We start from the raw sequence: 27468 nt of genomic DNA, 5'->3' as shown, positions 1-27468 counted from the left end.
ATGGCGTCTTCATCTTTTTCGTCATCATCATCATCAACAGTAGTTGTTAAAAGACTATTGAATCTCGGCAACCATCTTCGCCCAACAAACCCAAACGCTTTAGTCAAAGTATCTGCAGAAGTCTATGAGGCTTTCTCAAGTGGCCACCCGTTGTTGCTCTTGAGTCCACCATCATTTCCCATGGTATTCTTTTCTTTCATACTTTTTCGATTCTTATTCGTCAATTTCTTTTGACGGATATCTAAAAACCCAGTTTAAAACTGTTATGGATTCTTGAAACGAATTCCTTTTGTTTCACAAATCGAGAGAATATTCAAATTTTACAGCTTTAGGCTTCCTTTAGCAATTTATTGAAAAAAAAAGGGATTTGAACAAACCCAATGTCAAGATTCATGCTTTATAGCCATAAATTGCATTGGAGGTCGATTAAATGTAATTTGTTTCATATTATTTTTTAATATGTCGGTATTGTGATAAGATTCATACGTGAATAAAAAATTTTGTCTCATTAAAAAATTTGAGAGAGATGTTCTATATAAACATAGAAGATTAAAAAATTTAATAGTTTAAGTTTTTAAACTCAAGTGATATCTTTGATATACTCTCATGAGTTCTAAGTGTGTCTCTTAACAATTGGTATAAGAGAGTCCCAGTAGTGTTGTTGAGAGTAGATTGTTGGTAAATCAAAGGTTAATTACGTCCATTAATTCTATGTGCTCAATGTCAGTATCAGAGTAAAAAATTTGATTTGGATGCAACGAGTATCTGATAATATGCAAAAGCGAAATTTTCAAATGGGTGATATATTGAGTCAATTTAGAGTGCAAATTTAAGGGAACACTGAGATAACTTAAGTAGTAAGGTTAAGTGCTGTGAATGGATCTAAAAGCACACTAAAGATGTGAGGTTATTTAACTCAAAAGAGGTGTTAATAAGATTTACTCGAACGGAAAATCAAGTGGGACTTAATTAGAACTCACAAGTGAACAAGATAGATTATTGAAATAAAGTTCATATACGAGTAAAAAATCTCACATCACTAATAAATCTGATGAGATGTCTTATATATATATAAAGAATCCAAGTACCTAATAACTTAAGTTTTTGGACTAAATAATATTTAACATGTATATATGAACTTTTTAGTGTGCTCCTATAACAATAAGAATCCGGTATCCTCAGAATTTGAAAATAGCCTGGAGTCAATTGTGAGGGAGAATGGAACTGTTCCTGTTACCATTGCTATTCTTGATGGCATACAAATGCGTAGGTCTTGATTCTTAAACTTGTTTCTTTTAAGCCCTTTTTATGTCTAAACCAAGTGTTTCTATTGGGATTAATCTTAGTACTCAGTTGCATTGTTGTTTTCAACATATTGGGCTTTCAATGTTTACTGCTTTATTATGCTATACGTAGCCATTGCTTGGAGCAGCATATTATAGTGATCAAATTGTACCGGGGTTTGCATAAACAGAATTCAGGTACCGCATTTGTTTTTTTTTTCCTTACTGATTGAAATCAGGGAGTAGAGACCATAAGCCAACATTACAATTCCTCTCTTTAGATTTGCTATGTCTAATGAGAAGAGCATTCTAGTAGTTGATGGTAACTCAATGAACTAAGCTTATGTTGCAATGTTCAGCATTTCATAAAATGCTGCCATGGTTTCATTTTTCCTCACCAGACTGAGTTTCTTCCTGTTCGCCTTAATGTAGCCCTCGGCTGGATATCTGCGATTATAATAATTTTAATTTCATCTTTTAAACTGTTTTCTGTGATTCTAATGTTGCTAGTTTTTATTGTCTGTAGGTTTGAATTTGGAACAACTGGAAAGGCTTGCTCAATTGGGAAAAAGTGTGCAAAGACAGCTCGAAGGGACATTGCGCATATTGTATCACATAAAATTAGATTTTGCATATAGGAATGTACTGTTCTTCGAGATAGATCTACCTAAGGTAAAGATTATAGGATTTGTTTTAGTGAAAATAAATTCTAAGACAAATGGACAAAGTTTACTTCACAGAGATATAAAGTTTAGTGAAAAAAATTGGTGTAACTTCTCCTCGGAACAACGTATAGTTGCATTCCATATATGTTAAACATTGCTTAGATAGAAGTAAATAATAAACTACAATCTTGATGATGTAATTAAAATTATTTCTTCTAGGGTAAATTATGTTCATGGTCCTAATTTTGAGGTGAATATTATTTTGCTCTTCAAATTTTAAAAAGTAAAATATTAATCTCAATATTTTTATAATAATAACAAAACGATCTTTTCGTCAGCAAAATTGTTAACATAGTCGTTAAAAAATATCTGTCAACTCATCATTAAATCAAAGACAAAATTACATAAAAGGGTAACAATAAAATTTTTTTTCTTGTTATAGTTATAACAATAAATATTTGTTAAGAAGTATTAGTACAAAATTGTTAATATAGTCGTTAAAATATATCTGTCAATTCATCGTTAAATCAAAGATAAAATTACAAAAAAAAGGGCAATAATAAAGCTTTTTTACTTGTTGCAGTTATAATAATAAATATTTGTTAAGAAAAAGTACTAAAAATTTTGATAATTATATAAAAAATAAATTTACTTTTTTACCTTTTACATTATTAGTAAATATTTTTTAGGTTGAGAGGAAAACAAGTCAATATCTTGAAAATGAAAATAACTTCTTTTTTTAAAAAATTTATTTGTTATTTGTTTAAACATACAATTAGATTATATATCATCATAAAATATTTTATCGTATATTTGTCGTTTATTTTAAAATATTTCATCATCATAAAAAGTTTCTTTGAAAGCCATATTTTTTAGTTATAAAATATTAGTATAAATTTTCAATGAAATATTATAAATTTTACACTATCATTTATTAATAAAAAATGATAAATTTAATTATTTGAATTGTAAGTAAAAATTTTCATGAATAGAGTGAAACCTTGATGATAATTTCAAAACTCTTGCTCAAGATTAAATTTAACTCGTCCATTACAAACCCGAATGGGTCCATTTCACTATTAAAAATTAAAATATTAAAAATTATTTTTTATAATAATATTTTAAAATTTTAAATATATTTAAAAATACAAATAAAATAAAATATTATATTAATGAAATAATAATTTAATTGGGTCTTGTCTAAGCCTTAAAAATCATGCACAAAACTCGATTCCATAAAACCCTAACTTATAGATTTAATTGATAGCTCAATTTATGAATAAGTCTAATGATAACTTAACAAATTTTTTCTTAAAAAAAATTAATTGATTTAAAAATTAGTATTACAAAAATAGTAATAAAGATACATAAGAATTAATATCCATAAAAATAAATTAAGAAAATAAATTTTTATCAAACTTTTATTTCCTTAATTGTTATTATTATTTTATTTGTTAAACTTATAATATTATTAATTCATTATCCTAGTTTTTTAATTTTTCATCTTTTCATATAATTTTCTCCAACGATTTGACTAACGGAAAGATCATTTATTTGATTGACGAAAAAACCATTTTGTTAAGACCATCAAAATATAAAAATTAATATGTTATTTTTTAAAATTTAAAAATCAAAATGATATTTATCTCAAAATTTAGAAGTAATTTACCTTATTTGTATGAAGATATTTTAGTATATCTTCTGTTGTATCACATTTAGATCGCTGCAAGGAACTACAAGTTCGTCTGTGATTCTATTTTTAAAGATAATAAACGGATTAGATGTATGATTAAGTGTTTATTTTTGTGGTTTTGTTAAGATCGAATCGTTACAGCATGTTAAAATTTTGGCTAAAGTATATTATAGGTCCTTATATATATTTTTTTTTAAAATGTAATTTTTATAATATTATTTTAAAAAATTTAGTCCTTGTAATATAGAGAATTTATTTCATATTCATTATTAATAATTAAACTGAAATTTTAAAAAAATAATATTATAAAAATTAAATTTATTTAAATAATATTAAATGGACTAAATTTAAAAAAAAAAAAAAAAAAAAACATAAGAATCTATGACACATTTTAACCTAAAATTTTTCACTAAACTTTCAAAATTGGTGCACATTGTAAAGTAATGGGACACAAATCTATCTGCAATTTCTGACAAGTTCACTCATTTATTATGTTTTTCTAAGGATTCTCATATGCATCATGGCTTTCTTTCTGTTGGTTTTCTTGAATATTTCTGTTCAATATCTACTTCAAATCTGCTTGAAATAAGCAGAAGAATGAAACCACAAATGACACTGATCTATATAAATCCCCTGGGTTTAAGGGGCTAAACTAACTTCTATCATTTTATGATATTTTCCAGCTCAAATTTTGTGTGGTAATCAATGTCCTTTTACAGGTAGCCACCAAAAGGAATGGTGCAACTACTGTTTCTGCAACCATATTTTTTGCTGCCATAGTGACTACTAGTTTTAAATCTCTACTTTCATTACCTACTCTTTTGAATTCACCAATCAACTTTTCTCTTTTTATTATTTTGGCCATAATTTTTACCCTTAGTAGAGTTTGCACTAACACATTCTGCATTCTGCATTCTGCACTTGCAGGTTGGTATCCCTGTTTTTGTTACTAGGGGAATTGGGGCAGTGTATATGTCACGGACTTAAGGAAGAATTTTGAATTCCACATCGAACATAATAAGAGGGTCATTGGAGTATAAAAAGGTCTACACCATCTCTGCCTTGTAAGGTACCTTTTGTAGGATAAAACTGTGAGGTCAGGGAGACAAGAGCGGACAATACCTCACAAGTAGGCTGATCTGGGACGGTGGATGAGTAAATGCTCGGGTCTCGGAGCCGCGCTGGTTCGAAGCGTAAGTCTCAACCCGTGACAAGTGATATCAGAGCTAGCTCTAAACCGTTTGATCCACGCCAAGCACCTTGAGGGAGATAGGCAGGGTGGTCAGCCTTCGTGACGAGGGCGTTACGAGGTTGGGTGCGAGAGAATGTCACGGACCTAAGGAAGAGTCTTGAATCTCACATCGAACATAATAGGAGGGTCACTGGAGTATAAAAAGGTCCACACCATCTCTGTCTTGTGAGGCGCTTTTTGTAGGATAAAACCGTGAGGTTAGGGGATACAAACTATGAGGTTAGGGGAGCCAGAGCGGACAATACCTCATAAGTAGGCTCGTCGGATAAGTAGATGCCAGGGTCTCGAAACCGTGCGGGTTCGGAGCTTAAGTCTCGACCTATGACATATAGATATGACGAGCATAGTAAATTGTACTTCCACATCTGCAATAGTCCTACTAATTGTTGGTCTGGATGTTGTTAAAACTTTGCAACCAATGAACCATCGATGATGAACCTTACTCTGTTAGTCTCATTAATTTATCAAAAAGAAAACATAACGCTTTACTAATTAGAATTTGCGATTCTGATATTCCAAATGCAGCAATGGATATATCCTCTGATCTAACAAAGCTCGGAAGGACACCAGTAGCAGTCGTCTCTGCTGGTGCAAAATCAATATTAGATATTCCAAGGACACTGGAATATTTGATACTTAATCACTTTGTTTACAAATATTTTAAAAGATTTCAGCTTCAGGCTGAACTGTCAATCACTAGTGTTTTATGCAAGATTTCAAAATTTGTTGTTAATACAGGAAACTCAGGGAATTTGTGTTGCTGCTTATAAGACCTATGAATTTCCAGCTTTTTTTACTGAAACAAGTGGCTGCAAGGTATAAATGGTCAACTCACAGAACATTATATCGTTTCTAGAAGCTGGATTGGTGTTCTCTCAAAAATCTGATATTATTCTCTTCTCAAAAAAAAAAAAAAAAATCTGATATTATTTACTTGTGAGTTTTTCTTATGACATTGGTGTGGTTCATGTATCTGACTAATTTAATAATCAGTTAAGGCACCTAAAATATAGCTCCTTGATTTCTTGTTCAATTGACTTTTGCAAAGCGAGGGCTGGCATCAAGCCCTATGATTGTTGCATTGAATTTGCATTTCTATCATTATCACAGAATATTTGATTTGTAGTAACGGTGACCATTACATTAGATGGTCCAAACTCCAAAGTCAACATCAGTGAACAATGGTCCTGCTTCAGTAATCTTATTTATCTTTGGACTGCCTTTCGTCTCTCTTCGTCATTACTTTTCTTGAAAGGGAGGAGTGGGTTCGATTTGGAGCATTACAGCATTTTGGAAGGTTTCTAATTTGTTGTCCAGACATTGCTTTTCTGTTTGAAGCTTCGAGTAAGAGTGTCTGGTGCTCATATGTGCACAAAAACATTCTTAGAATGTTAATCTTAGATAATTTGACAGTTTTATGTGCAAGCTTACAGTTCGATATGCTTTGTTCAAAGGAGAATATATAGAATTGTTAGAATTAAGTCTTTACAAAACAACTTGCTAATCTCTTAGATTAGTTTTTAATTATATAAACAATACTAAAGAAAGAGAATTAATTACAAATTATATATTAATATTTGTCATAACATATAGAGCCGTAGACCTACCGTTAGACATAAACTAAAGGAGTTGTCATTAATCTTTTTTGTTTAGATCTAATTGACCATCTAATTGTATTTGTCATATTTTAAAGAGGAGTCCTAAGTTTGACTTAAGTACTTTTTAAATGGTAGATTCTAGTCTATAAAACTAGATTTAGATTCGAAAGTACGATTATGCGTGAAAAATGTTATAACACTCTTATAGCGCATATCTAAAAGATGGTACCAATTTGATTTTAAATTATCCAAACTATAAAATATCTTTGTAAGTTTACCAAATAATTTAATTGTTGAAAATTGATCTTAAAATTATTTTAATAGTTTGATAGTAATTTAAGATAATTTTTTCATCTCAAGAGTATTCGTGAAAACTAGTATCTTACTTTAAAGAAGCTTCGTCATTAGATTCATTTAATTTTTTATTGTAAAAAAACTCTTATTTATGAAAACATTTTATTTTAAAAAATATTTTTTTAATATGTTGGTAAGATTTTCTGTCAAAGACTATCCTTTAATATGTTAGTAGGATTAAAAGTTTATTTATTTCAAGAAAATTTATTAAGTCATCCAATAGTTTGATGAGATTTAATTTAAGATTTAATCATCCAATAGTTTGGTAGGATTGCAAATTTTTTTTTTTGAAAAACCCTTTTTAAAATTAAAAAAAAATCAATTAAGATAGGCAAAAATTATCATGTAAATAATATCATTCAAATAATATAATATATCATGTAATAATAATATTATATTATGCAAATATATTAATTATCATGCAATTAAATATAATTATGCAATTGTGCAAAATATATTTAATAAATCACACAATAAATAAAACAAATGCAATTAGATATCATTCATGCAAAAGGAAAAATATATATATATCTATATATATCAAGCAATAAATAATTTTATCATTTTTTAATTTAATTCAATCACTTAATTAGAATCAATAAAAAAAAGACAAAAAGACAAAAAAAAAAATTAAAATCAAAATCAAAATAGAAAATCAAAGAAAAAAGAAAAGAAAAATGTTGCAATTGAGCTTACTAAGTGAGAGCGCAAGTTGAGATTGGGTTCATGTAGGTCAAGGCACTTCAAAACGATGCTATTTCAATCATGTATAAAAGCCAAAAAATTGGTTTTTTCTTCAAAATGCCTTGGTCCCCTTCTTTCTCTAGAATTAGTTTCCTCTACCTTCTTTCTACAAATTCACTAAAAAATTCAATAAAACCAGATTGTGATGCTAGAATCTTTAAACAGTTGTTGGAATATTCAAACCAACCTAAAAACCATTGCCCAAAATTCTTCAACAATGATGAACTCATAAAAAACCTCAAACACGTCAAAAAATTCAACTATTTTTTGGAAAAATCCAAAAATTTTCTAGAATCTTGAATCCAACCCAAAAGTTTTAGATTTTCAAACAATTCACCTAAAACCTAGAAATAAAAAAAAAAATTTCAATAACAGTAGCCAAAAATCAACCACAAATTGTTGAAAGTAATTCAACAATCTCAAAGTCCTAGTTATTTTAGAAAAAAAAAAAACTTTAAAATTAGGTTACAAAACCATGAAAAATCCCAAAACCTAAACCCTAAAAAAAATTTCCAAAACCCAAAATCCAGAGATAAAATAGAAAAAAATTCTAAAACTCAAAATTCAATCTTTATCCTCCTTCTTGTGTGTAATTATTACCTATTTATTTATAAGGAATGAATCCCTTTCAATTTGGAAAATCAATTCCATCGTATATTTGATTTTTTGTGATTTATAATCTGTGATTTTTTATTTGATTTTTTCTATGAATTGGGTTTGATTTTTTGAGTTTCCCTTTGTACATGATTGGATCTTGCATGAATCAAGCCATTAAACTCATAATTGGATCTAGGTTGAATCCCAAACAAAATCCCTCATTTTTTTTTTGTTTTTTTGGACTTTTTGACTTTGACTTTTTTTTCTTTATCTTTTTTTTTTTAAAACCAAAATAAATCACAAATTAAAATACAAACTAAATAAAAAATTAAAACCAAAATTAAAATCAAAATCAAATTATAATTAAGAATTTTGGGTTTTTATCTTATTAGGCCTAAAGCTTCCCAATTGGGCCCAATTTACGATTGAAGGCCCGTTTCAATTATGGAGAAACTCTCGGACAAAATGGGGTGCTTATAGTTGCTCCTCTTTATAGATTTTCTATGAAACAAGAATTTGCATCCGATTCAACTCAAGGTTCTACTAAATAGAGGCATGCCACTTTCAGAAAAAGAAAATTTCAAATAACTCCTCTAAACAGGAGCTCAATAATTTTAAATTAAGAAATGTGCTCTTTTATACAAAGGCTAAACAACTTTAAATTAAGAAATAAGCTCCTCTAGATAGAGGCTAAGCAACTTTAAAAACTTCAAATAGGAAATGTCAAAAGACAACCATTTTATTCGGATCCTAAAAATTCAAAAATTTTAGATTGAAATCCAAAGATTCACAATTTGAAAATTCAAGGGTTTATTATTAAATTCAAAAGTTCATAAAATTTCAAAGATTCGCAAGGTTTTATAACAAGAGTTGAAAGATTCCAAGATTCGCAAAAATTGCAAGATTCTCAAATGTCCAAATTCACAAAGATTTTTGAAGTTTCACAAAGGTTCCAAATTCGCAAAGATTTCAAGTTTCGCAGAGGTTTCCAATTAGCAAAAGTTTCAGATTTGTAAAGATTTTTAGATTCACAAGAGTTTTAGTTTTGCAAGAATTCAAAGATTCAAAAAAATTTTTGATTCATAAATATTTCAAATTTGCAAGAATTCAAAGAATAGCAAGACTTTTGGATTCGTAAGAATTTAAAGATTTGCAAGAATTCTAGTTTCACAAAAATTTCAAGTTTGTAAGCATTTCAATTTTGCAAAAATTTTAAAATTCGTAGAAATTTCAACATCCAAAATTTCTAAATTCATATACAAGATTTAAAGATTCGCATTTAAAAATTTTTTTGTTAGTGATTCACATCTAAATTTTAAATCTTCATATTTGAAACATTTATGGATTCACATTAAAGATTTCAAGGCTTACATTTAGAATTTAAGGATTTTATTCGAAAAATTTTAGAAATTCACAACTAAAAGTTAAAGATTTTCATTAGAAAAAAATTTAGGGATTCAAATCCAAAACTTCAAATATTTACATTTAAAAAATTTTAGAGATTCACATCTAAAATTTTAAAGATTCTTATTTGAAAAATTTTAGGGTTTTGCATAAAAAATATCAAAGATTCACACTAAAAAAATTTTAGAGATTCACAATCAAAATGTCATATATTCTCATTTGAAAGATTTTAGGAATTATGCCTGGAGGTTTTATAAATTGTGATTATTTTTGAAAAAGGCTCCTTTAAACATTGGCTCTATAACTTTAAAAAAATTGGAAAGTTTTTCTTATCTAAAAAATTCTCATCATGAAAGATCTTCCTCATTTGAGGATTCAAAAGTAAAAAATTTTCTCCAATCAAAATCAAATTCTTGTATGCAATAAATGTCATGATAATAATGTAAATGCCTTCTGAATGATGCAAATGCAACAACCCAAATTCTCACTAAATGATACAAATACATGATACAAATACATGTTGTAAACAATAATGCTGATGATCCAAATGTTCTTTACATAATGCAAATGCATGCCTTGAACATGATGCAAATGCAATTGTCAAGGATTCAAATAATCATCAAACAATGCAAACACAATGTATGTGGTGTAGATGTCACTAAATCAATGCCATGAAGTTTCAATTGTGGTAACAAGGTTCTCAAGATTCTATCATCTCATATATTCATTCTTAGCTTCCCAGCACTAATGATCTCAAAACAAATTCCATCAATTGATCTATATTATTTTCTTCTTCTAGTTATAACTCACAAGTAATGTTAATCAATCCATCATTGTATTCACCAATGGGTTACCTCATTTGCCATTTTCAAATTATTTTCTCAGGCTTTTTCACTTTTTTCATCTTGGATTTCTTTTAAAAGAATGGAAAACTCTTTTGTAGACATTGTCATTCACTTATTATTATCATTCTAATTCATGACAAATATGATAAATTTCCTTAATTCATTTAGGGGATACACATTTAGTAAAGAATAAGAAAATTAGGTATTGAAAGGAAGTTTGATAAAAAAACAAATCAAATATAAACAACAACAAAATACTATGATTGTTATAACTCACATGTAATGTTAACCAATCCATCATTGTATTCACCAATGGGTTACCTCATTTACCATTTTCAAATAATTTTCTCAAGCTTTTTCACTTGTTTCATCTTGAATTTCTTTTAAAAGAATGGAAAACTCTTTTGTAGACATTATCATTCACTTATTATTATCATTCTAATTCATGACAAATATGATATATTTCCTTAATTCATTCAGGCGATACACATTTAGTAAAGAATAAGAAAATTGGGTATTGAAATGAAGTCTGGTCTAGAACAAATCATATATAAACAGCAATAAAATACTATGACTATTTAAACGTGATATCAACATCCAGAATAATGATTGTTCAGATAATTTTGAACTCAAACTCAAAATTTTTTCTCAAAAACACATTCTATCGATATTCTCAATCTTTGAGCCAATTATCATCCATATTCTTGGGATCCTTAAATGAAATTGTTTTTTCGAGTCTCTATCTTTACTTAAACCTTCCTTTTAGGTTTTCAATTTAAGTCTTCCTTTTCTCTTTTTTTTTTTTTTTTTGCTTTTACTTTTACTTTTACTTTTTTTATTTTTTTCTTTTTATTTCCTTTCCCTTTGATCCATCAATGATATAAAATCCTAAACAATCCAATTGCAAACTTGCTTTAGTTCAACTCATAATTCTCTAATTTAAGTATTTACATTCGATCAAAATAGATTTTTAAGAAATGTAATGTAAGCTAAGGTAAAGGGTTATGAAAGAAATGAATAAAATAGGCCGAAACTATATTTGAAAGGTAATCAAACCAAGGATCATTTATTTTCATGTAAAGCATCTTGATATTTTGTCCAATTAATTTTTTCTTTTTTTTTCCTTCTTTTTTTTCTTTTTCTTTTTTTGCACTTTTCATCATTTTTTAAGAAAGATTTGAGCACAAAAAACCTTTGTCCCTGAAATCTCTAAGGATCTTCACTTTTTTTTTTTTTTGTAAACAAGCTTTCTAAACTTTGCCTCTAGTGTGAAAATGATCCTTGGTTAGGGTTCCTTAAAAGAGAATTTCAACAAGCTTAAATGGGGTAGCAAAGGATAATTTTACTTCTTATGTGAAGAGTAAAAAAAATATGATCATTTTTCATCTCAAACATAAATACTATCAATGAAAAACATTTATTGACCAAAAGTAAACTTGTGAATGAACTATTACAAAGATCACGTACTGCATCAGTTTCATCTTTCAATGAGCAAAATTTTTTGTCAGATTTGTTTTATTTTATTCAGTAATCCTAATAAATTAACAATCTTAGCTTATCAATCATATCAATATGAATAATGCTTTTAAAATCAAATCCTAAATTATTGTCATAACTGTCTGAACATTTATTATTTGGAATAAGAAAATAGATATGAGAAAAAATATGATAAAGTAAAAGCACATAACGGTGATTCACATGAAAGAGAAAATGGTCATAAAAATGCATCATACCTGCCATTTTTATTAAAATGATGAAAAATAATATGAAATTCTAATATATAAAAGAAATCATTATTTTGAAGAAATCCTAAAATGAAAAGTAATTTCAATAAGCCTTTTTATATTCTTCCCAAAATTATGCCCCTAGGTGATTAGACAAATGAGCTTTATTGACATTTAACTCCCCTGATTTGTTAAAGCTCACCGAGCTTGCTTAGATCAAACTTTATACCTTGTGCTGAAAAGTAAGGTAGGTTTCTATAGTAACCCACATTCCAATTATGGTAATCACATATGGCATTAACATTGTACCATTTAGGATATGGTGGCTTCAATGGTTCCAAAAGAACTGGGGATATCAGGTTGTTCTTGACTTAAGAATAGCTTAGTATAGGTTATAGGCATAAAAACAATGCGAGTTCTCTTTTGGTTGTCTCTAAATCTCCTCAAACCCCTCACTTGATTGTTAGGCCTTGAAATTGGTACAATGACGGGACTAGGCCTATATGCATGTGCCTGAAAGATTGGTTGATAAGAACTTGGGAAAATGTTGTTCACGGTTAGATACTTAGGTTGGTAAAAGACTTATGCAATATTTTTAACTGTAGGGTACTAAACAGGATGAACATGTGGTGGATATCGTGCATAACTTCTAAATCGTAACTTCTTAAAACTCACAGCTTAGGTTTTAGCTTTTTTCTTTTTGGACATCCCATTTTTCTTGGTTTTGCTAGTTTCTCCTTCTTCAAGCTTGCCACTCTTGATAGCATTTTCAATAATCTCTCTTGAGATCTCTTTATCAAGTCAGTGCATGGCTCTAGTTCACATGGGTTAAGGCTCTTCAAAATGATGCCGTTTTGATCGTGTATAAAAGTCAAAAAATTGATTTTTTTAGAATGCCTTGGCCTTTTCTCTAACTTCTTTCCACAAACTCACCAGAAAATTCAACAAAATTAGATTTTGGCATCGAAATCTTCAAATGGCTACTGAAATATTCAAACTAACCTAAAACAACCTAGAAACCATTGCCCAAAATTCTCTAACCACCATGAGCTCATTGGAAAACTCAAACACGTTGAAAAGTTCAACCGTTTTCTAGAAAAATATAAAAAATTTTCAAAATCTTGAATCTAACCCAGAATTTTAAAATCAAACAATTTGCCTAAAACCCAAAAAAAAAAAAAAAAAAGCCAATACTAGTACCTAGAAATCAACCATAAATTCTTGAAAACAATTCAACAATCTCAAAGTTTGAGTAATTTCAAAAAAAAAAAAAACCTTTAAGATCAGGTCAGAAAACCATGAAAAATCATAGAACCCAAACCCTAAAAAAAATTCCCACAAACCAAAATCCAAAGATAAAATAAAAAAAATTCCAAAACTCAAAACTCAAAACTCAATCTTTATCCTTCTCCTTTTGTGTGTGATTATTGCTTGTTCATTTATAGGGAATGAATTCCTTTCAACTTGAAAAATTAATTCCACCGTATGATTTGATATTCTTATGATTTTTAAATTCTTATGATTTTTAATTTGTGATTTTTAATTTGATTTTTTTTGTGAATTGGGTTTGATTTTCTGAGTTTCCCTTTTTACATGATTTGGTCTTGCATGAATCAAGCCATTAAATTCAGAAGTGGATCTGAGTTGAATCCCAAACAAAATCCCTCATTTTTTTTTACTTTTTAACTTTGACTTTTTCTTTCTTTCTCTTTTTTTTTTTAACCAAAATAAATCATAAAATTAAAATCAAAACTAAATAAAAAAATTAAAACCAAAATTAAAATCAAAATCAAATTACAATTAAAAATTTTAGGCTTTTATCTTATTAGGTCTAAAGCTTCTTAATCAAACCTAATTTACTATTGAAGGCCCATTTTAATTTCGGAGAGACTTTCGAACAAAATGGGGTGCTACATTGCTCCCAATTAATCCTTTCTAAACTATCTCCCAAGAAATATTCTTATAATATTCCAACTCACACATAAGTATACATTAACATTCCTTCTCAAGAAGGAGCATATATATCAATCATGCTCAGCTTGTTACATATATAGTCAACTCAAACTCCTAGAAGTGATTTTAATAAGAATTTCGACTAGTTGTTCCCCTATAAGTATATGCTTCAATAATATTGTTCCACTTTGTAACTTTTCCCTGATGAAATGACAATCAACTTATATATTCTTATTTATTTCATGAAAAACTGGATTAGAAGCAATATGAATCACCACTTGATTATCATACTATAACTCTATAGGGGTTTGAACTGAAAGCTAAATTTCATCTAAAAATTGAATAATCTATAATACCTCTATTGTAGCCAAAGCCATGGCTCTATACTTTACTTCTGTGCTAGAACTAACAACTACTTATTGCTTTTTGCTCTTATAGGACACTAGATTACTCTCAAGGAAGATAGTATAACTAGATGTAGACTTCTTATCTATAGGAAAGCCTACCCAATTTACATCTACATAGGCTCAAATACCTTTATCATAGTAAAATTATAAAGTATTCCTTTTTCAAGATTTCTCAACAAATATTAGAGGATGCGCATTGCTGCTTTCCAGTGAGTATCTCTAGAAGCTGCTATGACTTAACTTAGCACATTCACTGAAAAAGATATATCAAGTATTGTCATGGTCAAGTAATTTAGTTTTCCCATTAGTCTTTTGTAAAGTGTGGAATCATCAAGTAAAGTGCCATTTTCTAGAGATTGATACCTATATCCATCTTGGCTTGGCATGGAACAAGCCAGCGTCTCTTAAAATATCTAACACATACTTTTTCGAGATACAAAGATTCTTTTTTTACACCTTGCCACTTCAATACCCAAAAACTATTTCAATTGACTAAGATCTTTAGTCTCAAACTGAGATTTAAAATACATTTTAAGTCTGTCAATCCTTACATTATTACTGCTAGTGATGATGATATCATCTACATACACTTCCAATAATATAAGGCTAGAACTCTGCTGCATATAAAATGTTGAATGATCCTTCTCACTTTATTGCATGCCATACTGAATAAGAGCTACACTAAATTTATCGAACCATGTGCTTGAAGATTGCTTAAGACCATATAGAGACCTATGCGAATGGCAAACCTTCCCAGACTCCCCCTAAGCAACAAGCCTCGGTGGTTGCTCTATATATATCTCTTTAGTCAAGTCACCATATAGGAAAGCATTCTTTATATTCAATTGATGTAATGCTAATTTATGTGTACAAAATTAAGAAATAAGCAAATAGATTTTATCTTTGCCACTAGTGAAAAGTTATCAAAATAATCTACTCCATATGTTCACGTATATCCCTTTGCTATTATTTTTACTTTCAATCTAGCTAATGAATCATTAGGATTAAATTTTATAATGTAAACCCACTAGCACCTAATAGCTTGCTTCCCTTTTGGCAAGGAAACTAAATCCCATGTATGGTTGGCCTTTAGGGCCATCATCTTATCCTCTATAGCCTTATGCCATCTTTAATCTACAAAAGCATCATGAAGAGTATGCAGCATAATAATAGCATTAATTGTGGCAATATAAGTCTGAAGTTAAATAGAAAGTCCCTTGTACTAAAGTGTGTATAAAGGAAAATTTTTGCAAGTTTACGTACCTTTTCGTAAAGCAATCGGTACATTTTTAGCTATAGTGTCCTAATAGTGGAAGTTTTCATAAGTGGATTTACATAGGTCCTTCTAGTATACGTTCAACCAAATGGAGTATCTGGGCATGCCTTAGAAGGAGATACATTAACCAGTATACTATGTATCTAATAGATGAAAAAATATTATTCTTCTGATATGATAAATGACGGATGAGACTATAGTACTGAAAGAAAAGGAAACGATTCATGAAATACGATCTCTATTAAAATAATAAAGTGACCTATGTCTGAAAGGTAGTATCGATACTCTTTCAGGACATGTGAAAAACCTAGGAAGATATACTTAAGAGAACATGAGTCTAATTTAGTGTGACTTAGATGAGTGCCACTAACAAAACATGTGCACCCAAACACCTTGAGGAATATTAGAAATAAGGAATGATAAGGACATAATACTTAAAGAAAAAATTTTCCTTCAAGAACTGAGGACGATAAATGATTTATAAGATAACATGCTGTGATGGTAGCTTTACTCTAAAACACCTTAAGAACCTTCATTTGAAATAAAAGAGCTCTAGCCATTTCTAACAAATAATGATTCTTCTTTTCAGAAACTTCATTTTGTTATGGTGTATCTATTTACGAGACTGATGAATAATACTTTTTAGATTAGGAATTGAACAAACTCTATAGAAAAATACTCTCCCTCATTATCACTCCATAAAATTTTCATAGACTTACCGAATTAATTTTTTATTTTTGTGTGAAATGTAGTGAAGATAAAGAATAATTTAAAGCAGTTCCACAACAAATACAACCAACAAACTCATGAATAATCATCAACAAATGTCATAAAATATCTATAACTAAATTTTGAAATAATAGGACAAGACCCTCATATATCAGAATGAATCACAGCAAAAGGAAACTTTTCTCTTTTATTAAATCGATGTGGATAGGATACTCTATGTAGTTTAGCAAACTTACATGATTCACAATCAAAACTAAAAATATGATAAATGAGGACATATAGCTCATAAGGTTGACATAGATGGATGACCATAATGACAATGAAACTCATAAGTTGATGACAATTTTCTTTAGTATGTCATTAATTCATACTGTATCTTCTATACGTCATCAAGCACATAAAGACCTCATTCGATCCTTTCCATGCCAATAGTTTGCTTCGTCAATAGATCTTGAAAAATACAATAAGTAGGAAAAACCTAAACACTACAATTTATATTACTTGTAATCTGACTAATTGAAAGTAAGTTAAAAGGAGAAGAAGGGACATGTAGCACAGAATGTAAAGGTAATATGGATATAGGTTGAGCCTTGCCATTTCCCACAATATCTATAAAGTTTTCATTAGTAACCAAAACATAATGTTTCTTTGTCGTAGGAGTATATGAATAAAGAGTGCCTGTAGTACTCATCATGTGATCCAAACCTCCTTAATCAATCACCCAAGTCTTGAAAAAGGTAGCTAGACATGCAGTAGATTTACCTCATAAAAAAGTTACTATTGGAGAGGATATTGAAGTCTAATTTTGAGGTATCTAAATAAGCCTATCATATTCATCATGGGATAACTAAACTTCTCTCTCTTCTTACTGCTAGCGTTAAAACATAGCATCATTCACATATGTCACTGGTGGGCCAAAATTGCCTCGAAGTTGCAGACAAACATTTTGTAAGTGTCCTTACTATCCATAATGATAGCAAGACCATGAGTCTCTTATACCACTTTCATGTCCTTTACCTTATCCACCATGTCCTCGGCGTGGTGCTCAACCTTCACACTATGAGGCCACAAATATTGCCTTGTCTTCCTGTGGAAGATCATGATGAGTGACCCTATTTAAGCACTTATAAGCATCTAGTAAAGAAAATAGATCTTTACATACTAACATTTGAGTACTAACACTAGCGTACTCTTTCGTCAATCATGCTAAGAAATACACTACAGTTAGAGCCTCTTGTTGCTCCTAGTTTGTCTTCATATTGATAAATATAGGTATGAGTTCATTAAACTCATCATATACCTATTTGAACACAACAAAATATTCCCTCAAGCTCTTACCGGATTGATCCATTCTAATCTATGCCATGGTAAAATTTGTGATCCTTTGCTAATTCTTAGAATTTGCATAAACAAATTTTAAAGCATCCCAACATTCCTTACTTATAAAGTATTGATTGAAAATCATCTTGATTCTTCGTTCCATTGAGTTTAATAATTGTCCAAGTACTCGATTGCCCTCTTACTCCCATGCTGCATACTCTAAGCTTTCCTTTGTTAATGGCTCACGTGTCAAAAATTGATCCTTTCCAAGACCTCGCAAGGTCACCAACATATTCTTGCTCCATGATAAGTAGTTGGAGCTATCAAGTTTCTCATCTGACAACCATGAGCCCATGATAAACTCCTGAGTTATTACCTTTGATGCAATTGCCTCTTCATTTACCATGGCCACAAAACCTTCTTCCTCTAGAACACAACTTGTAATCCTTCAATCGGGTAACACAACCCCTAATCAACAATTAGGAACTCCATCCCTAGTTCTGCAACCATGATTTACACTGAGAAGAACTTGTCTCCTTTAATCTATCATTCACGAAGAGGTTGCAACCTCTTCTTCTTGCCACTTTTGAGAATAAGGTGGTGGCCCCCTTTCAACTAATGAGGGGTTGTTGAAGACGAGGGAAAAGTTGTAAGTACACAACTTTAGGGCTATGAGATCAAAGTCTATAGTAGCAATGGCTTAGGAGATAATGGAAGGGATATCATAGAGGATTTTGGGCAAAGGGAGAGACAGAGAGAGAGTGCGGCAATGGCTAGGGTTGCGCTGTTGGCTCTAACACCATGTTAGAATTAAGTTTTGGATAACAACTTGCTAATCCCTTGAATTAGCCTTCCATTATATAGACAATACTAAAGAAGCAGAATCAATTACAAATTACACATTGATACTCTCAATTAATCCCTTCCAAACTATCTCCCATAAAATATTCCCATAATATTTCAATTCATAGACAAACATGCATTAACAAGAATGATGTTCTTTTTCTTGGTAGGTGGTGATAACGTAGGTGCCTTGTCGCGTAGATAGGCCAGAAGAATGTGAGCCGTTAATTGGCAAGTGACAGAGTTCATTTGATCTTTTTTTTTTTTTTTTTCTAGTTTCTTTCTAAAAGTAGTTATTAATGGTCTCTTTCATTTTATTTTCTTTTTTCTTAAAAAATTAATTACAGATGCAAACAGGAAACTTATTCTCGGAAATGGAGTATTGATTGCAGTTCCTATCCCGAAAGAGCACTCAGCTTCTGGAAGCTTAATAGAGTCTGCAATACAATGTGCCCAAACAGAAGCTAGGTTGAAACTGCTTTATACTTCGTTAAAATCCGGAGTTCTTAGCTTCCTTTGTAATTGTTTTTGTTTATCTTCGGGGAAAAGAACATAACTGGGAATGCTGAGACTCATTTCTTGCTTGCAGGAGTTAATGAATTAACTGAAGGAGCATCACTAGGTTCAAGTATCCTTAAGAGATAAATAATATTTATACTTTGTTTAATATCTGCGGACTTTCTGCCCTGTGGCATTGCACACACTGGTAAGTCAATTTATTCTAATCTTATGATGGCTGACTTAGAGAATTTGCTTTTGTGTAAAAGTACATCATTATTCTTATCATTTTTCGTTATTCTTTAAATGCTACTCAAGCAATGAATTTTTTCAACTTATTGTATTGGTTTTCTTAACTAAGCTTTAGACATTGCGCTTGTAAAACACAATGCTGCTCACGATGCTAAGATATCTGCAGCCCTGGCCTAGCTCAAATAACATTATATAAGGTGAGCAATATTTTGTTTAATACACTGTATTGATTACAAAAGAAGTTGCCAAAAACAAACCTCAGAGAACAAATTGTTTGCGAAAAGAATAAATAAATAAATCCCTTCCAAGAGGGAATGGATGCCTGTGTTTCAGGACATAATTTAAGGAAGTTTCACAGCGCTAACAAACTTTCAGAATTCTGAAACCATTCAATGTTTGTACTTCTTTGTAGCATTTTTTTTTTTTGGTGGGTACTCTGTCCTGATTAAGCTGCTTGATTTCCCCTTCAATAATTTAATCTTTATCACTTGAAGTGATGTTACAGTTATGCCAGGCGATATGAAGTGTACACATAGGCGCCGATGCTTTCTGATCCTGCAGCCGTTCACCTGGCAAGTTGGATCTTCTCACTTACAATGGTTTGTATCTTTCATCCTTGATCAATGGTCAAATGGATTAATAATGAAAAAGAAGAGGAGTCGTATATACATTAGTTAAACTTGAAATTGCAGACCAAAGTGTAATCACCATTAATTGTTTAGTTGGAACCACTTGTCTTACTGTTGCACTCTGAAGAGTGGATTTCTGATAAAAGGAGGCCAGGGCTAAGGACTTTCACTTTAGTGATTAACCTGTTGATATTGCTGCCATTTTTTAAGTCATTAAAATCTTCTGGTTTTATATTACACCCTATATATGATGCACATGCAATGCTCAACCGCATAGAGTCCTTGTGCACTTTGCAGGCATAAGCCAATCGTCCCATCATGTCAAAAGGTCTGCTTTCCATCCCTATGTTTTAATTGATTCTGAAATTTAGAAAAACCCCTCCCTCGAGTTGAAGAAACCAGCATGGAGCAGGCGATTTTGTTGGCAAATGAATGCCAAACAACTTTCTTCATGAAGCCACTTTTTTTCTTTTGGGGGGATGGGGATGTTTCTCAGCTGGACCACTACAAAATGAAACTATCTAGGTGTTGTTGCTAGTATCTTTCGTGCAGAAGAAGAAAGTGATCTGTAGGTATAATCACAAGATGCTGAATATTGAGCCAACCCTTTGTTGGCTTTTTCCACCATTATTACTTTTTGGTCCAGGGGCATTTCCTTCTTGCAGTGCAACTGAAGAAAAGAGATTCATAATAAAAGATGCCTATTTTTTCAGTTTTGTCTGAAACTGTGCCCTTGTGATATAGTACATATGGGGACCTTGAGGCCCAACCGAAACGAGCCAAAAATATGTTCCATCGGCATCAACCCAAAAAACTACAAAAAATATGAGTTTAAAGACGGCAATTTTTTTTTTTTGTTCTCTATCACGACTTTTCAATTCTCAATTTTTTTTTTTTTGCATACAATTTAAAATTGAAAATTAAGATTGGAAACTGAGATTTGAAGGGCATTCCAAAGTCTTAATACAACAAAAACTTTTTTTTTTTTTTTTTGTATAAAGAAAACCCTAGTCTATGAATAAGGAAGGAAATTATAGGTGTTGATATATGAGTTTTATATACAATAGATGTTATTTTTTAAATATAAGTGTATGAATCATGTTGCTAAATTTCCAATTTAATAAATTAATTTCATTTTTTATGTTGTCCTTCACATAAGTAAAATCTGCATATTTCCAAGAAAAGGTTTGTTTAATTATTATTATTTTTTAAACTCTTGTGAAATAAACATTGATTCCTACAAATAACACAAAAAATACAGTATGAATATAAAAATTTTGAATGGAGTAATTTTATAAAAATAATAATAAGCATTGACTTGATCTGATAAGCATACACACAAAAATAAGTGTCTACAGAAATTGTAGTAAATAAATTTTTTAACTAGTGATATCTTGTGATAAAATATGGAATTGATAAGAAATGAGAGCATTAGTTTAGTTAGTTTATAAAATTACTTTTAAAAAATAATATTTAATAAATTTAAAGTTTAAATTTTAGTATTTTTAATTTTTTATCCAAATTATAAATTTTTTTAAAAAATATATAAGAAACAAATTGATAATAAACAAACTTTCTAAGATGCATAGTGGCTGTTGAATTAAGCATATCAAGAATCGACAAAATAAAGGAAATTGGCTTTGTTGTCATGTCCCCAAAAGTTAAATTCACAGTATATTTTTTAACATGCCCTTCACATGTTCTAAGAAGATATCTTATCGATCAAAATTTAAGATTTTATTTTGGAGCTACTCTCAGAGTTTGAAAAATAGATGATTATATTTTAAAAATCTCAACGATTTTTTGCATACAAAATATATACTTGATATAGTTAAAATTTTGATGTATAGTTTTTAAAAATTAAAAAAAAATTAAATTCTTTCTTTCTTTCTTACCCAAAAGGAAGGAATGAAAAGACACCAACAAATGGTTGGTTCAATCGGTTAAGGTTCATCCTCTTCAATAAAGAGATCTTGGATTGTCCTATTGTTGGTCACTTGTTAAGATCATTTCGAATGTACGACTTGCAGCAATCTATTTTAGGTTGTTAGGTAGTACACATATTTGTTTGAGTTTTATCAGTGACCACTTGCTGGATCATCTCAAATACACGACTTGTAGTCACCTGTCTTATACTGTCAGTTAGTACACATCTTTGTTCGAGTCTTACCGGTAATCACTTGTTGGATTATCTCAAATATACGACCTGCATTCATTTGTCTTAAACTGTCAGGTACAGAATATCTTACCTTACCCTAAAGGACTAAACAACCTATTTAAAGTGATATCTCGATTTAAGTGAGCCTTTAACACATGATGTGCCTTAAAATAGTTCAAAATGAATCCTTGATGATTATATCAATCCATTAATCCCTTCATCCCTCCATTAATTCATATTACTTTCGCTGTCTTATTTTTTTATTTCTTATTTTTTGAATGTTTGAAAGTTATATATATTTTTAATATTTAAAATTTTTATACTTTATATTTTAAAATTTTTTTTATGATTTTTTTTTTTACTTTTTGATATTAAAAATCATAAAATTTTAATTTTTTAAAAAATTTTTAAATTTAATATTAAACATATTAAATTAAAAATTTTTTTCTTAATCTCCGTAAAAGTCAATACCATCTAATCAATATGGGATGGAGGGAGTATTAATTTTATTCATTTTAATCAAAATTTAACCATTCTCAATCACCTACGTGGCTTCTATTGGTGATTTATTTTTCTTTCTTTTTCCAAACTTCTTTCCCTTCTTAAACACATCATTAGGTCATTATAAACTTCTCAAAATTTTTTTCTTTTCTCCCTCTCTCTCTTTAAACTCTTCATTCTATCACTCTTTCAACAAATGAACACGACATCTTCTTTTTTGCCCTTTCTTTGTTGTTGGTCACTGTTCCAAAATTGTGAACCATCACTCGTCGACGATGAGATTTCATTAAAATTACACAAAAAACCTACATCGTATCACCATCCTACTGTCACGACCACTTTTTACCCATCTATTCAAAGCTCAGCAAATAGTTACTATTAAAATTACACAAAAAAATAAAGCAAAATCTACAAGCCTCATTCCCTTTAGGGGAAGTCACACAAGTAAAAAACAAGAAAAAGAAAAACAATCAATAACCAAAAACAATAACAAGCAAACAAAGTCAATAAAAGTCAATAAAAGTGGATTTTAGCTTTGGGAAAATCTAAGGGGTTTTGGGACTTCCAACTAGATGAGGAGAATGAATAGGTGAAGGGAAAAAAATATAATGGAAGACTATTCCACGTGGAGTGATGGAAACCAGCATTTTTAGGGTGTTTGGTTCACGGTTTTGTACGTAGATCTAAGATTTTAAGGATAAATTTTGGGAAATTAAGGTTGGAATGGTGAAAATGAAGTTGAGATGAAGCTGTGGTGAATTTTTTGGTTAAAAAGAAACCTGTCATTGATGGTAGTTAGTTGTCGACATGATGATTCTTGATGGCCAAATCATCTAAAAAGAAAGGGTTTGACTTTAGTGAGAAAATTAAAAGAAGTTGAAAATTTAAGTTAAAAAAAGTTTTAGAATGGCAATGTGCATTTAAAGAGTTAGTGAAAAATGGAAGGCAACCAAAAAATAGTTGTAAAAAAAAAAAAAAAAGGATTTGAGGAGTGGTATTACATTTTATTACTTTCTAAAAAATGTAGTTTTAGAAATTAGAATGGCTATTAGATAATTAAAGTTGCTTAATAGTTTTGCCTGCATTCTACTCTTGCAATTTCACTTGCTTATTTTAGATGTATCATAAATTAGGTTTTTTCTAATAAGAATATGAATTTAAGTCAAGATTTACTAACTTAATAACATGCAAATTTAAAAAACAAGTATTAAAATTTTATAAAATTTGAAATCAAAGCTTGTTTTATGCAATATCATTTTTAATTGTTGATTTATCATTAATTTGTTTGTATATTATTTTACTTTTTATTAAAAATATGTTGTATATATATATTCTATTTTTTATTTTATTATTTTTTATCTACTAATTATTTAATTTATTTAACAAATTGTATTTATTTAAAATAAAAAATTTTGATCCGTTGCAACCCACGGGTATTCATCTAATCTAAATAAATCTTGCATATGTAAGGCACTCATTTGGGATGTCACATGTCGTCACCTATTTTCATTTTTATTCACTTTTCCTTTTTTAATTTATACTTTTTTTTTCTTTTTTCTTTTACTTTTTTCTATTTGCTTTTCGTTTTTTATTTATATTTAATAATTGTTTTTTAGTCATTTTCTTTAAAAGGATAAAAAAAAAAATTCAACTTTTTTATTATTTTTGCTTTTCTTCTTTTCCTTTTTCCTTTTTTAGTTTTTCTTTTCTTTTTTTAATTAGATTAATTTAAAAAAAAACTAACGGATTTAGGGTTGTTTGTACTAAGTCACTTGTAATATGCACATATATATAAATATATATTTTATTATCTATTTAATTTTATATTTATATATTATATTAATAAAGTTATTATTTTATATCACCTCCATATGATTTTTTTTTTATCTTTTGCCTTTTGTTTTTTTAATTAGGTAAATTTTGCAAAAAATAAATCGGTGAATATGGATGGCAAAATAAAATATATATAATAAAAAATTAATATTTTCTTGAATACTATACTTTTGAATTTATTTTTTGTCTTGTTAGCTCAAATGTCAATTATACATCTATAGGCTCAAATGTCAGTTATACATCTATATATATGTTAAGTCGAGATTAGTTGTAGAAAATAATAATTTGATATCATGTCAGAGTCGGGACGAGCATAAAACCGCCCTTACTCAACCTGTTGCTGTTCTTAAGTGATGGTGTCCTCGTGGTACCTTTGCTTTGCTCTACTTTCCTTTTTTTTTCTTTTTTTTGTGCCTTTTATACATACATATATTTTAATTATCTATTTTAATATTTTTTTAATTTTATTTTTAAAGATAAAATTGAAAAAATGAATATGGATTTAATTCGTTAGATAAGTTATAAGAATGAAATGCATTAATTATCTTCAAATTAATTGATATATTTTTATTAATAATTACTTTTATTAAAAAATTATAAACAAAATTAAAACTATTGATTTATTAAATTAATGAACATTACTAACTACAAATAAAAAAAAATTGGACTTCCAGCAATGCGCAACAATATCGTTAATGAATATGATTTTTATACATGATCATCATACATGCATATTTAAGTGATCCATTAACATATAATTTCATTCTTGTCATACACCCTTTTCTTTCAATTTCTCTTTATAATTGATGAATGAATTTAATAATTGATGATAGTTATATTGGTGGGGAGAAATTTTGTTTAATTATATGTATGGATATTAAATTTCTTAAATTTTTTTTTTCAAATGAGGTTGTAAATGAGTTTGAATCTAAACATTCACTTAATATTCCTCTCATCTTGAAATGGTAACAAAATAGGGCGGGATAGATTTTTGTTTGCCTTGCCTTTGACTCGACATTCCTACATGGTTATGATCCTTAACCCACCTTGCTTAAAATTTTTAGTTATAAAATCAAACTCCAACCCATTAAAAAACCTTCCCCTTTGACTCCAACTTGTCTTAACCCAAATATTACCATAGCATTTTATATCAATGTGAAGAGGATTTTATGCAATTAATAGAGAATTTTTCCATGCCTATTTAATAAGTATTTCTTGCAATAGGTATGTATTAATTTTTTTTGGATAATAAGCATATATTAATTGGATTGGAATCACAGTAGGTGGGTTGTAGACATGAAGTCATGTATACGTCATAACAGTTTGTGGGACCATTAGACAAACTTTTAAAAAAATCAAAATAAGGGGTTGCCATCAATATTTTTTGTTAGGTATGATTGACCACCTAAAAAGTTTGTTTTTTCAATAAAATTTTAAAATTAAATAAAACCTATTAAAAAGATAATTTTTGGTTTACGAAAATCAAAGCTGAGTTCAAGAATATGATTACATATGGGTAAAGTTAGCAACTCCATAGTGCCTGTCTGAAAATAATACCAATTAATCTTATGTTATTCTTTAATTTTGACAAAAAAATCTTAATTTTGATATTTAAAGATAATTTCTTTAATTTTTCTTATTGCATAATTTTGGACCTTTTTTTTGTTTTTATTCATTTTTAGTAATTTCGCTTTTTTCACAAAATTTTCTCTTTTTTTATTTATTATTTTTTAAATATTATTTATTTTTATTTGAAAAAATATATTGGAACCTTATTATTGAAAGTTCTTCAAAATATTCTAGTAAGTTGATAACATTAACAGAAATTTTCTTATCAAGGAATCTCTTGAGAATCATTATTTGAACTTCTTATAAATCATATCTTCGACATTCCATATTTATCTTTAAAATTAATATATAAGGTGTATAATAAAATAACACTTATAATTTAACCTAAATATATTTTTTTAGCAATATTCATATTTTTATCCTTTTATTTAAAAAGAGAACAAAAATCTTTATTGAAAATTATTCTAAATACCTGAATATTTTTGTGGTGTTTTAGAAAGAGTCTCTCACTTAAAAACTCTTAAAAATCGCTACTCGGGATTTTTTAAAATCTCATTCTTAGAAATTTTCATTTTTGCTTCTTTTTTTTTCAAATAATAATTAATTATCACAAATAATAGTATCAATGCATTATTATAGATAATTTTATTACTAAACAGATTCATTTTTCCCTTTCATTATTATTATTTTTATTATTTTAGGGGAAGAAGTAAACGAAAATGTTTTATATTGAATATTTTGCTAAATACTCCATTACTTCGATAGTATTTAGAAAAATATTCTCACTTAAAAATTTTAAAGAATCGCTCGCACTTCCTTAATATATTATCCTTAGAGATTTTCATTTTTAATATTACTATTCATTTAAAAGTTATACAATAATACAATTTTCAATAAATTTATTTATTAACAAATACATATTTTTATAAATATTTTATAATTTTATTTCTTTTAGGAAAACTATTCGAATTAAGAAATAAAAGGATAATCTTTGTATTAAAAAGAGTTTCTAAATATTCTAATATTTTGATAATTTTTAGAAGATTTTTTTTACCAACGGGTTTCTTAGAAATCACTACTCAAACTTTTCAAAGTCTTATCATAAAAAATTCACATTACTTTTAAGATTATTATGTGAAATACAGATGATGAAGTATAGTTAAAGATGACATAAGCATGCTAATTAGAATGCTACTGCATGTATCAAGTTATTAAACAAGCAAACGCAAACATAAACACAAATGATCATATAATGGGTGTCTTAGTAATAACAACAACAACAACAACAACAATAATAATAATAATAATAATAATGTTAAAGACTATTTAAACATTTGTAAG

General features: G+C 28.8%; 1 pseudogene; it reads left to right on the top strand.

Moving 5' to 3' along the window:
- On the top strand, positions 1 to 19614 carry LOC111302015 (pseudouridine-5'-phosphate glycosidase-like; annotated as a pseudogene).
- Positions 19615 to 27468: the final 7854 nt, after the last annotated feature.

Source organism: Durio zibethinus, chromosome 15 (assembly GCF_047325235.1).
Source record: "Durio zibethinus cultivar Kanyao isolate XHJ-2024 chromosome 15, ASM4732523v1, whole genome shotgun sequence".
In the NCBI taxonomy this organism is placed as follows: Eukaryota; Viridiplantae; Streptophyta; class Magnoliopsida; order Malvales; family Malvaceae; genus Durio; species Durio zibethinus.
This window is presented reverse-complemented; position numbering and strand designations above follow the sequence as displayed.